Here is a 14,393-nt window from a genome sequence, read left to right on the forward strand (position 1 = left end):
CAGCCAGATGCAGTTCAGTCGCGAGCTTCTGAGTGCTCTGTCGAAGAATTCTGACAATACAAGGAAGAATGATTATAAGAAGCAGAATTAAAGCAGCCAGAGCAACATAGCTAAAAACAGTAGACAGAATATTCTTTCCTGAAATGAAGTTAGAGCAAGTGTGGAAGAAGTCACTTGCTGCTCCAGCGGCAGTAAAATCTAATCGGGAGTGTTCCATGGTTGCTATTTGATCGTGAAGTTTCCCTAAATCTAAACCAATGTCAGAGCTGTTCCAGACACCTGAAATATGGTTTTTAATTTTTTCCCAATCATAATCTGTCTCATTTACTTTCAGGGGTGTTACACATATCCACCGGTAGTCAGCATGACAGGACAATGCCATTTTCACTTTTAAAGCCTGCAATTCAGTCCCAATATGTGTTACTGCTTCCTCTAGGGCATCTACCCTCATTTCTAATTTCCTGTCTATAGCTTCCTGGGTTGCCAATGTTAAAGAAACGTTTTTGGACATAGTATCAACATATTGAGCAGTATGTACTTGTTGAGTCAATGATATTGCTGCCACGGTAACAGAAGTAATTGCAGTTATTAAAGCTGCTATTCCCAAGATAAGTAAGCCCACAAACCATCGTGTTCACATCAAATCCTGTAGTTGTTGTAATACAGCCAAACTGTAATTATCATACCAGTAATTAGGCACAGTTACAGGTATCATGAGATAGGGTGGACGTTTCAATACCACAAGAGAATAAACATTATATTGGGGGGTCAAACAAGATGAAAGCATACATTGTTCACAAGTTACTATATTAGGTCCGCCTGAATAATTCATGTATACATTTAGTCTCTTGGAGTCATTAGTAAAGAGAAAAACATAAGGTGAGGGTAGACAAGCTAAAATAGAATAATTAGAATTGCTATCTGGACGGAATAAGGAAATGGGAGCAGTGGCAGCAAGGGCCCTCCAAATTTCTGGCTGCTGAAAGGTTCTGTTCTTAGTTGTATAAGACAATATAGGAGGAGCACATTCATTATTATGCCATCTAGTGATACTAAATGGCCAAGGAACCAAGTCTTTCTTCCAATTATAATATCTACTGAGAAAGTCACCAAGGAACAATGGGCTCGTACCTGGGTCTGGGTTACTCCAGTCTTGAATCATGTAATTTCCTCCTCCTGGTATTCTATAATCAATTCTCGAATCATAAGTACAAGATCTCCAAATCGGATACCCTGTATGATCATCTATGGTGTTCCATATGATATCTGAAGGCTTGGTGTTATAACAACTTGGATATCCAGGAGGGGGTCTATGGAATACAGTTTTGTGGGATCAAGGGCCCCAGGCATACGAGCCTGCAACATCCAAACCGCTAGACGCTCTCTAAGTTCAATACTTGAGGCTGGAGAACGGGTCAGAATTGCTTTTTTAGAGGCTCCAATACGTCCTTCCTTAGGGGTAGTAATAAAGCTTTCTATATAGTTGGGGAAGTTGAAGCAAACAGGAAGATCGTCTGTTAATCCCCTGAAGGTAAAATTGAAATTAATAGGATATTTATCTGTTGTATGGGAAGTATATGACCCTCCCAGTAACTGAGGCTGGTTTGTGTGGATCCGTAAGGGGTTGAGAGGGTAACAGGCAGGAAGGCCAGGGGTCTCCAAATAGAGGAAATAGCCTGCAAGTGTCAGACATTTTTATCTCTCTTAAGCGGCAGGAGGAAACAAACTAGCAATATTTTTTCCTTCTCTATACAAATTTAAAGGGAGGTTTCTCTTAAAATATTGTGTTGCCATAATGACACCCGGCTTCGCCTGAAGTTAGCTATTCCCGAGTCTAGAGATAACCAATGCCTTTTTCTTATGGAAATGTTTGTCTTAAGCTATGCTAATGTACTATGCCTTTACCCCAAACTCTGTCTCCAAGTTGGTTCCGCCTCTTGGCCCAGAACCTACTTGACAAACCAGTATGGATATTGTTCCCCTAATCTATGTAAATGAAACTATTTGTGTGGTGGTCTGCCCTTCTTCAAGATTCAAGTTAATCATTTTATGGCCCAGGATAAACCATTTGGTGCCAAGATTATCCCAAAATGCATCTTATGGGTGAGGGGCCTGGTGCCATTCTGAATTTTAAGACATTCCTTTCTTTCATTAACAGACTGCTAGTGACTATATAACATCCAGCTAAAGACTAGCAGGGGGGTACTCTTTCTGCCCCCTTCTGATGCCTATGTCAGAAGCTTTCTCTATCTCCTTTATACTTTAATAAAACTTTATTACACAAAAGCTCTGAGCGATCAAGCCTCGTCTCTGGCCCCGGATTGAATTCTTCTCCTCCGGGGGCCAAGAATCCTGGTGTATTCGCGTGATTCAACAACAACCTTTCAGGGTCACGTTCCAAGTAACTACTTGAAAGGTTGGAGGATCTAGAAAGTAAGCCCATTTCTTTTCAGGAGTGGGGGAGTAGGCGCTTACCTGGCAAGATAATAAGGCAAGCATAGCAATAAACACCTTCTCAGGGGAGGCAGGAGAGCCCTGCGGGGAAGCTATCCCTTGTGCCTGGTGACAGAGCACCTTAATCTGTCCCCAGGTAGGTATGGGAGCTTGTTGAGTTGCGCGAGCTGGGCGTCCTGGTGGTCTCCTGTAAGGCAAAGACTTAGGGGGAACATTATCCTTTATGCGGAGTTGTGACATCTGTTTGGTGGGTGGCTCCCCCTCCTGTTCATCCAGGATCTCTGGCGTCATTCGTCTCAGGACCAGCTGGCCTTCCCGTGTTGGCAGAGGGAGTGGAGGTAGAGGAGGCCCCTTCCTCTTTTGGGGTCGCGACGGCCGTGGAATCCAGTATCCAAGGGGTTTAGACATGGCAAATCAATCTATCTGGAACCCAAATTGGAGAATCTGCGTCCTGTGGAAAAACACAAGCATATCTTCGACCGCTGGTTAACAATGGGTTGGGACCTTTCCATTGTCTGGAAAGGAGGTCCTTCCATTTAACTAATGGTTTTGTATTCAATTGCTCTGGGCACCAATGGAGAAGCATTGCGGTAATTCCGGCTGAATCAGTATTTAAAACATTTATTACAAAAAGAGCATGTTGCAAGATGTGATGGGGAGAACTATATTTAAACTCCCCTTCTTTTAATTTTTGAATTTGGATTTTTAACGTTTGGTGTGCTCTTTCCACAATGGCTTGTCCTTGTGGATTATAAGGGATGCCTGTATTATGTTTAATTTGAAACTTTAGACAAAATTCCTGAAAAGACTTGGAAGTGTAAGCAGGAGCATTGTCAGTTTTCAAAGCTTTTGGCAAGCCCAAATATGAAAAACAAGTAAAGAGATGTTGTATTACATCTCTAACTGCTTCCCCTGTACGAGCAGTTGCAATAATAACATGAGAAAAGGTATCCACAGTTACATGAACAAAAGACAATTTTGCAAATGAAGAGATGTGAGTTACATCCATCTGCCAGAGTGCATTAGGTTTGAGACCGCGAGGGTTAACTCCCATAGGTAAACTACTTACAGCAGTGGGACAATGAGAACTGGAATGAACAATTTCCCTAGCAGATTCTCGAGGAATCTGAAATTGATATCTTAGTGCAGTAGCATTTTGATGGTGGAGTGAATGAGAAGCCCTGGCTTCTTCAAAAGCAGAAGCCACTGTTACCTTAGTTAGTGAATCTGCCAGGTCATTTAGGGCATTTAAAGGTCCAGGCAATCCAGAATGAGCCCGAATGTGGCCGATAAAATATGCTCGGCTTCATTTCCAAATTTGCTGCTGCAGTTTAGTTAGCAAGTGAAATATTGCAGTTTTGTTCTCAGGCAGAACTGCAGTCTCAATGTGTGGAAACAGTCTGACCACCATACTGAGAGTCAGATCAGATCAGATCAGATCAGTCGCTCAGTCGTGTCCGACTCTTTGCGACCCCATGAATCGCAGCACGCCAGGCCTCCCTGTCCATCACCAACTCCCGGAGTTCACTCAGACTCATGTCCATAGAGTCAGTGATGCCATCCAGCCATCTCATCCTCTGTTGTCCCCTTCTCCTCTTGCCCCCAATCCCACCCAGCATCAGAGTCTTTTCCAATGAGTCAACTCTTCGCATCAGGTGGCCAAAGTACTGGAGTTTCAGCTTTAGCATCATTCCTTCCAAAGAAATCCCAGGGCTGATCTCCTTCAGAATGGACTGGTTGGATCTCCTTGCAGTCCAAGGGACTCTCAAGAGTCTTCTCCAACACCACAGTTCAAAAGCATCAATTCTTCGGCTCTCAGCCTTCTTTACAGTCCAACTCTCACATCCATACATGACCACAGGAAAAACCATAGCCTTGACTAGACGAACCTTTGTTGGCAAAGTAATGTCTCTGCTTTTGAATATGCTATCTAGGTTGGTCATAACTTTCCTTCCAAGGAGCAAGCGTCTTTTAATTTCATGGCTGCAGTCACCATCTGCAGTGATTTTGGAGCCCCCAAAAATAAAGTCTGACACTGTTTCCAATGTTTCCCCATCTATTTCCCATGAAGTGATGGGACTGGATGCCATGATCTTCGTTTTCTGAATGTTGAGCTTTAAGCCAACTTTTTCACTCTCCTCTTTCACTTTCATCAAGAGGCTTTTGAGTTCCTCTTCACTTTCTGCCATAAGGGTGGTGTCATCTGCATATCTGAGGTTATTGATATTTCTCCCCGCAATCTTGATTCCAGCTTGTGTTTCTTCCAGTCCAGCGTTTCTCAAGATGTACTCTGCATGTAAGTTAAATAAACAGGGTGACAATATACAGCCTTGACATACTCCTTTTCCTATTTGGAACCAGTCTGTTGTTCCATGTCCAGTTCTAACTGTTGCTTCCTGACCTGCATATAGGTTTCTCAAGAGGCAGATCAGGTGGTCTGGTATTCCCATCTCTTTCAGAATTTTCCACAGTTTATTGTGATCCACACAGTCAAAGGCTTTGGCATAGTCAATAAAGCAGAAATAGATGTTTTTCTGGAACTCTCTTGCTTTTTCCATGATCCAGCGGATGTTGGCAATTTGATCTCTGGTTCCTCTGCCTTTTCTAAAACCAGCTTGAACATCAGGAAGTTCATGGTTCACATATTGCTGAAGCCTAGCTTGGAGAATTTTGAGCATTACTTTACTAGCGTGTGAGATGAGTGCAATTGTGCGGTAGTTTGAGCATTCTTTGGCATTGCCTTTCTTTGGGATTGGAATGAAAACTGACTTTTTCCAGTCCTGTGGCCAGTGCTGAGTTTTCCAAATTTGCTGGCATATTGAGTGCAGCACTTTCACAGCATCATCTTTCAGGATTTAGAATAGCTCAACTGGAATTCCATCACCTCCACTAGCTTTGTTCGTAGTGATGTTTTCTAAGGCCCACTTGACTTCACATTCCAGGATGTCTGGCTCTAGGTGAGTGATCACACCATCGTGATTACCTGGGTCATGAAGATCTTTTTTGTACAGTTCTTGTGTGTATTCTTGCCATCTCTTCTTAATATCTTCTTCTTCTGTTAGGTCCATACCATTTCTGTCCTTTATCGAGCCCATCTTTGCATGAAATGTTCCCTTTGTATCTCTAATTTTCTTGAAGAAATATCTAGTCTTTCCCATTCTGTTGTTTTCCTCTATTTCTTTGCATTGATCGCTGAAGAAGGCTTTCTTATCTCTTCTTGCTATTCTTTGGAACTCTGCATTCAGATGTTTATATCTTTCCTTTTCTCATTTGCTTTTCACTTCTGTTCTTTTCACAGCTATTTGTAAGGCCTCCGCAGACAGCCATTTTGCTTTTTTGCATTTCTTTTCCATGGGGATGGTCTTGATCCCTGTCTCCTGTACAACGTCACGAACCTCTGACCATAGTTCATCAGGCACTGTATCTATTAGATCTAGGCCCTTAAGTCTATTTCTCACTTCCACTGTAGAATCATAAGGGATTTGATTTAGGTCATACCTGAATGGTCTAGTGGTTTTCCCTACTTTCTTCAATTTAAGTCTGAATTTGGCAATAAGGAGTTCATGGTCTGAGCCACAGTCAGCTCCTGGTCTTGTTTTTGCTGACTGTATAGAGCTTCTCCATCTTTGGCTGCAAAGAATATAATCAATCTGATTTCGGTGTTGACTATCTGGTGATGTCCACGTATAGAGTCTTCTCTTATGTTGTTGGAAGAGGGTGTTTGTTATGACCAGTGCATTTTCTTGGCAAAACTCTATTAGTCTTTGCCCTGCTTTATTCCCTATTCCAAGGCCAAATTTGCCTGTTACTCCAGGTGTTTCTAGATTTCCTACTTTTGCATTCCAGTCCCCTATAATGAAAAGGACATCAAGGTTAAATTCCTCCTCTGCAAGCATAACAAAAGCCTCTATAACAGCTGTGAGTTCAGCTCTCGGGCCGAAGTCTCCTGCATATGTAAAACTTTATACTGATCTCTTGTAACTATAGAAGCTCTGCCATTAGCTAACCGGTCAGTAAAAACCATTAGAGCGTCTGAGATGGGGGAGTATTTACATCTAACAGGGAAAATAACTGGATGTTTAGACATAAAATTTAGCAAAACATGTGAAGGTAAATGATGCAGAATTTGGCCAAAATAATTTCCTACAGCAATCTGCCAATTTTCATCAAACATTAGAAGAGCATCAAGCTGTTCTTTATTATATGGAATTACAATTTCTGCTGGCTCTTTACCAAATAATTCAATACTCCGCTTTCTCCCCTTTAATATTAAAGTAGCCACTAAACCTGGATAAGAAGCCACTACCTTTTTAGCTTGAGCGCGAAGATGGATCCACTCTAGAGGGCCGTTTTGCCATAAAACTCCTGTAGGCCCTGTTGGAGTAGCCAGGCAGAGGAGTTGCCAGTTTGTTTGTAAATCAATTCTTTTTACATAGCTATCAGATAAAGCTGCTTCTACTTTGTCTAAGGCCTCCCGTGCCTCAGCAGTTAATTGTCTTTTAGAAGTTGGATCAGGATCCCCATGTAAAATGTTAAAAAGAGGTTTTAATTCGGCAGTGGTTAATTTTAAATAGGGCCTAATCCAATTAATATCGCCTAAAAGTTTTTGATAATCATTTAAAGTAACAAGGTGATCTTTTCTTAATTGTAAAGGAGCATGAGTCACGGTTTCTGAGTTGATAACCCTTCCTAAGTAAGTTATGGGCGGATTGACCTGAATTTTTTCTGGGGCAATTTTTAAGCCTCTGGCTGTCAATGCCTAAGTCAAATCTTGGAGGACAGTTTGTAAATGAGCTCTATCAGGATGAGCTATTAAAATATCATCCATATAGTGAATCATATACAGTTGTTCATACTTAAAGCCCTAATATCTTCTATAGCTGCATTAACAAATTTTTGACATAAAGTAGGGCTATTTTTTGGAGAAGGAAATGGCAACCCACTCCAGTGTTCTTGCCTGGAGAATCCCAGGGACGGGGGAGTCTGGTGGGCTGCCGTCTATGGGGTCGCACAGAGTCGGACACGACTAAAGCGATTTAGCAGCAGCAGCAGGGCTATTTTTCATTCCCTGGGGCAACACTTTCCATTGAAACCTTAAATGAGGCTGTTTAAAATTTTCTGATGGTAAACAAAAGGCAAATCGCTTTTTATCCTCAGCATTTAAGGGGATGGTGAAAAAACAGTCTTGCAAATCAATTACAATAATATTATGTCCTTCTGGGACAGCTACTGGGGAAGGAAGCCCGGGTTGTAAGGCCCCCATATCTTCCATAGTGGCATTGATAGCTCTTAAATCTTGTAAATGTCGCCACTTGCCAGATTTTTTCTTAATAACAAAAATAGGAGTGTTCCAGGGACTACTGGAGGGCTCAATATGTCCCAATTGCAGTTGTTCAGAAATTAACATTTTAGCTGCCAGTAATTTTTCCTGAGGCAGAGGCCATTGTTCTACCCACACTGGGTCTTGAGATTTCCATGTAATGGGGTCGGCAGCAAAAACAATGGCCTCCATTATAAATTTGGATATCCCAATCCAGTGCATAGCTGTCGAGGGGTTGGACAAATTGGCTCAATTATTCCTTCCTGTTGTTTACCAAATCCTTTGGATGGATCATAGCCCATATGGAGCATTTGAGAGGGCACTTTTTCATTGGGACTGAAAAGTAGCACTCCCATTTGAGATAACATGTCCCTTCCCCATAGAGTAAAGGGGAGTGAAGGAACTACATAAAGCTGGAAAGTTCCGCAGGTATTCTCAAACTGCCAATCTAATATTTTTGCACTTTCAGCTACTGCCTGGGCTCTCCCTATTCCCACCAAGTCATTTTCAGTTGTATGCGTTGGCCAGGAACTAGGCCAATCTTTCCCAGCAATGCAGGAAACATCTGCCCCTGTATCTAACAGCCCCACAACAGACTTGCCAGAAACCAAGATAGTTTTCATAGGGCGTTTCTGAGTAATCTCTGTTACCCAAAAGACCATATCACTAGACCCAAACCCTCTTTCTTGTCTCTCACTTTGAGTAGCAGCGTGCCCTATGGCAGCGTGATAAGGTAAAAGTAAATGCTGTGCTATTCTTTGTCCTTTATGAATTTGTATAGTTTTAGTTGGGGGTGAAATCATTATTTGAATTTCTCCTGTATAGTCTGAATCAATTACTCCAGGCACAACTATAAGTCCTTGCGTGGCTAAAGAGCTTCTGCCTAATACAATTCCCACCAAGCCTGTTGGTAATAGGCCTCTAATCCCGGTAGGGATTTTTATAGTGGGACTATCTGGTGTTAATATTGTTGAGGTGGTGGAACTGAGGTCCAATCCTGTGCTGCCTGGGGTTGCTCTGATGAGCTCTGTGATGAGACAAAGGGTATGAATGGGTTCATTGTTGTTGTCCTTGCCCCAGTCGTTATCAGGGCCTGGGGCTGGCCCCTCAACCAGTTTCCCGACTGCTGGTCAGGAACTAGCGAGGTTCCGTTTTTATGGAATCTTGATCTGCAGTCTTTAGCCCAATGATATCCCTTCTGACAACGAGGACAAAGTGATTTAGGGAGATTAGGAATCATAGCCATGGAGGCAGGGTTTGGCTGAGAAGAGTTAGCTGTTCTTTGGGGGCAGGTGCATGTAAAGTGCCCCTCCTGACCCCAAGAAAAGTAGTCTCTGGATGAGCCAGCATTCCGGCCTTGATTATTGGAATTCCTCCCTGTAAGAAAAGATTGAACTGCTTGCTGATGAGAATCTCCTTTTATGGCCGCTGCTATGGCAACACCCTGCATCATTGCTGGCCCTACATCTGCACATTGCTTGATGAAATCTGACAGTGTTCCATATTTTTTTTATAGGATGTAGGATAGCCTGGCAAGTAGAGTTAGCATTTTCGAATGCTAATTGTTTTATCAATATGTCAGCTGCCTCATTACTAGAAATTACTCTGTGAATTCCTTCCATAAGCCATGCTACAAAGTCCTCATATGGCTCCTCTGGTTTTTGTTTGATGTTTGAAAAGGAAGATGCTGATTCCTTTCCTCGATACAGTGATCGCCAGGCCTTAAGGGCACAGCCTGTCGCTTGATCTAGAATCCTTGTGTCTAGAGCCATTTGATCTCCCAGTGTTCTAAATGCATTAGTTCCTGCTATCATATCTTTGGTAATATGACTCAGGTCATCTCTGCGGTTGGCATCAGCCTGCTGTTGGGCAGCATCAGATTATTCAGCTTTCCAAAGCATAAATTGCCCTCCAGATAGGCAAGCCTTAGCAACTGATTTCCAATCATGAGGTGTCAGTCATCCCTCTGGCCGCTAAGGCCTCTAACAGTGTTATAGGGGGCTGTAGGCCCATATGTAGCACAAGCTTGTTTAAGCTCTTTTATCATTTTCATAAAATGATATCATTTTAAGCTTTCATATCATTTCAAGCTGGTTTTAGAAAAGGCAGAGGAACCAGAGATCAAATTGCCAACATCCGCTGGATCATGGAAAAAGCAAGACAGTTCCAGAAAAGCATCTATTTCTGCTTTATTGACTATGCCAAAGCCTTTGACTGTGTGGATCACAATAAACTGTGGAAAATTCTGAAAGAGATGGGAATACCAGACCACCTGATCTGCCTCTTGAGAAATTTGTATGCAGGTCAGGAAGCAACAGTTAGAACTGGACGTGGAACAACAGACTGGTTCCAAATAGGAAAAGGAGTACGTCAAGGCTGTATACTGTCACCCTGTTCATTTAACTTATATGCAGAGTACCTCATGAGAAACGCTGGACTGGAAGAAACACAAGCTGGAATCAAGATTGCGGGGAGAAATATCAATAACCTCAGATATGCAGATGACACCACCCTTATGGCAGAAAGTGAAGAGAAACTCAAAAGCCTCTTGATGAAGGTGAAAGTGGAGAGTGAAAAAGTTGGCTTAAAGCTCAACATTCAGAAAACGAAGATCATGGCATCCGGTCCCATCACTTCATGGGAAATAGATGGGGAAACATTGGAAACAGTGTCAGACTTTATTTTTGGGGGCTCCAAAATCACTGCAGATGGTGACTGCAGCCATGAAATTAAAATATGCTTACTCCTTGGAAGGAAAGTTATGACCAACCTAGATAGCATATTCAAAAGCAGAGACATTACTTTGCCAACAAAGGTTCGTCTAGTCAAGGCTATGGTTTTTCCTGTGGTCATGTATGGATGTGAGAGTTGGACTGTGAAGAAGGCTGAGAGCCGAAGAATTGATGCTTTTGAACTGTGGTGTTGGAGAAGACTCTTGAGAGTCCCTTGGACTGCAAGGAGATCCAACCAGTCCATTCTGAAGGAGATCAGCCCTGGGATTTCTTTGGAAGGAATGATGCTAAAGCTGAAACTCCAGTACTTTGGCCACCTGATGCGAAGAGTTGACTCATTGGAAAAGACTCTGATGCTGGGTGGGATTGGGGGCAAGAGGAGAAGGGGATGAGAGAGGATGAGATGGCTGGATGGCATCACTGACTTGATGGACGTGAGTCTGGGTGAACTCCGGGATTTGGTGATGGACAGGGAGGCCTGGCGTGCTGCGATTCATGGGGTCGCAAAGAATAGGACACGACTGAGCGACTGATCTGGTCTGATCATTTTCATTGGAATGGGTTCCCAGTAAGGGGGTCTTCCCGTGCCATGTGCATCATACACTATCGGAAAACAGGCTTCAATGTGGAGATCAATCTCCTCGTCAGGGCCCGAGAGGACCCTCCTCCGGGGAATTCCTGATAGGGGCCTTTTATTCCCATAAGAGTGGGGAGGAATGGGAGAGTGGGAGCGTCTCCTCTCCTGTTCTGAAGATCCCCTGACTGTCTGATACCCAGATCTTACAGATGGTCTAGTTGGGAATGTTTCTCCAAAGCTCTCAGGAGCGGATGGCCTGACTGGGGATATTTCTCTTACTTTTTAAGGGATGTTTTCTGCTAGGAGAGGCCGATCCTCATCAGAATGATATTGAGCTGCTGCCTCCTCTAAAGCTGTTTCATCTTGAGGGGAAAGCTGATCTTTCTTTTCATCTTTATGACTGCTGGTTTTCATAGCAGCTAATATAGTCCTTAGTTCTTGATAGGTATGTATGGGCTCTTTATTTTCATTTTCTTTTTTATCAGGTACTGTTTCATTTTCATTGCCTTTTTCAACAGGTACCTTTCAGGCCCACTTTCTTTTCTATCTGGTATTTTTTCATTTTTATTTTCCTTTTTAGCGAGTCCCTTTCCAGATTCAAAAGCGGGATCTAAAACATCTCTCATCATATTCCACAGAGAAAAAATGTTGCTGCTGCTGCTAAGTCGCTTCAGTCATGTCCGACTCTGTGCGACCCCATAGATGGCAGCCCACCAGGCTCCCCTGTCCCTGGGATTCTCCAGGCAAGAACACTGGAGTGGGTTGCCATTTCCTTCTCCAATGCATGAAAGTGAAAAGTGAAAGTTAAGTCGCTCACTGGTGTTTGACTCTTAGCGATCCCATGGACTGCAGCCCGCCAGGCTCCTCTGTCCATGAAATTCTCCAGGAAAGAATACTGGAGTGGGTTGTCATGCCCTTTTCCAGAAACTAACATAATGTATGTTAATTTTGTTTCAATTTAAAAAAAAGAAAGAAACATTCTATGCCCAAAAATGGCAAAAGGGGGAATACTGACTCATTTGACAGGTAAATCCAAGAAGGTTCACATATATCTTGACCCAGAACTCAACAACTGCCATGAGAATGCTGTTTCTATTTCTCAGAAATACCTTGTATTGCATTGGCTACCTGCTCAGACTGACTGTCCCTTGAAGGTTACAAGATGGTCTTTCCCTGCAGCACTGTAAACCTTCAGGACCAAGCCCTATGGAGAAAAGGGAGTCTACTGCCCTAAAATCTTGATCAGTATTCCCAGGACTGAGTTTCATTGACTGCGATTAGCTTGGCCTGGTCGCCCACCACCCTTAAACAGGTCACTATCAGTGGCAGAGGTTGCAGAGGCCTGGACTGCAAGGCACCTTCAAGACTACACCAAGGGAACTGCACGTGGAGGAGGTGGGGCTTCTGGGTGGTCAAAGCCATGAACCATTCGCTGCATGAGTCTCGAAGTGGGAGGATGCCCAAGTGTGCCAGGCACTCGGGAGGTTTATGCCCCAAGTCCTTGGTGAATTTGATGACAGTATACTTTTGAACTTCTCCAGGATGATTCACTCTGGAGCCTAGAGCAGCCTTTCTGAACTTGAGATCTCCATCTCCATCTTGACCCTTGTGAGGCCTAATAAGCAACTACTCCCATCCCCTTGGGCCTCTGCTTAAAGGTAGCAGCAGAGCCCAATGGCATTTTCTCCTAGCTTTAGGGTTTCTTTCAACAGTAATGAGGTAGATGAGTAGGACATACGGATGTCACATTCCCACATTGACCTCACCTCTTCCATCCCTTCATCCCTGAAACTGTGCCTGGCCTTCAGCTGAACACTTCCACTTACACATTACTGAAATGGATCCCATTACCCTCCTTTTGGCCTTCCCAGGCTAAAGAACCTTCCTGCCAGTGCAGGAGATATAAGAGATTCGGGTTTGATCCCTGGGTCGAGAAGATCCCCTGGAGGAGAACGTGGCAACCCATTCCAGTATTCTTGCCTGGAGAATCCCAGGGACAGAGGAACCTGGTGGGCTACAGTCCGTAGAGTTGCAAAGAGTCGGACATGACTGAAGTGTCTCAACATGCACTCATACAACCTCCTTTTACAGATGGAAAAGCTTAAGTTCAGAGAGGTCAAGTCCCTTGCCCAAGGTCACACAGCAGGCAGGGACCAGAGTCTGGTCTGTCTGCCTCCACTCCTGTCCTGTGCTGTCCCCAAAGCCCGCTCTGGCCTCCCAGCTGGCGATGAGAAGGAGGCCGGTGTGTGTGGGTCAGCAGTCTGCTAGCTGCTGTCTGCCAGGAGACAAGCATTCAGCTGTCAGCTTCACTGGTGATATTTCATTAGTTCACACTATTTCCACCTGCTGTGGTGGGAACAGGATACAGAGTTCCTCACATCCAGGGGCCTGTCGGACTGGGTGGAGGCTGCGGGATCTAATGATATTTATGAGGTCAGCCCTGTGAAGTGATGTGTATTAACTCAAAGGAATGTCAGCCTCATTCCGTCTTGAGCCTGTGGCCTTGTTTCCCCTCTGGTCCCCCACTTGTATTTAAGTGCAATTTCACCCCTGAGAGAGAGAGGTCAATGGGTAGAAAGTCCTAAGAGTGTTAAGAGCATGCAGGTAGACAGCTCTGGGTCCCTACCCTGGCTCTGCCACTTACTTGCTGTGTGACCTTGAGCTGGTCGCTCTGCCTCTCTGGACCTCAGTTTCCTCATCTGTAAAATGGAGCTGAAGAGGAAGCTGTGATGAATACTGAATGAGACCCTGCCTAAGGGATTTGGAGGATACAAAATCCTACACAAATGACAATCGGAGTGGTTATCATTGTGAGGAATTTACCCTCAACCCAGTCCTGCCACTGAGGTCTGCCTTTGTGGAAACACACAGAGCAGCTTTGTGGATAGGAATATGGAGAATCAAGGAGTGCCAGCCGCTGATAACCACTGGCTTTTGGACCCAGTGTCCTTGCTGGGGAAATCAGGAGTTGCTGATAAGGGAGAAGGAAGAACTAGAGGATGTGAAAGGTACAGGGGCTGAAAATGGGGTCTCAGACCCAAGGTGGTCCTAGCTGGGGCTGGGACTCTGGCAAGTGAGCCGAGGTTGGGGTTGTGTAAGCTGAGGTGATTATAGCTCTTGGCCACCTGAGTTTGAATCCCTTCCTTGAAAAGCTCACCTATCTCAGTGATGCTCAGAGAAAACCAGGGAAGAGTTCAGTCTGTGAGGCTGGAGTTACAAAGAGGAGCAGCGCATCCCAAGGTCATGGCTGTGAAAGTTAGAAGACCCAGTAGAAACTGGTAAGCACCCAGACTGTCCCTTTTTGGACTGT

Source organism: Bos grunniens, chromosome 5, assembly GCF_055505025.1.
Source record: "Bos grunniens cultivar Pamir isolate PY7600 chromosome 5, Bosgru_T2T1.0, whole genome shotgun sequence".
Classification (NCBI taxonomy): domain Eukaryota; kingdom Metazoa; phylum Chordata; class Mammalia; order Artiodactyla; family Bovidae; genus Bos; species Bos grunniens.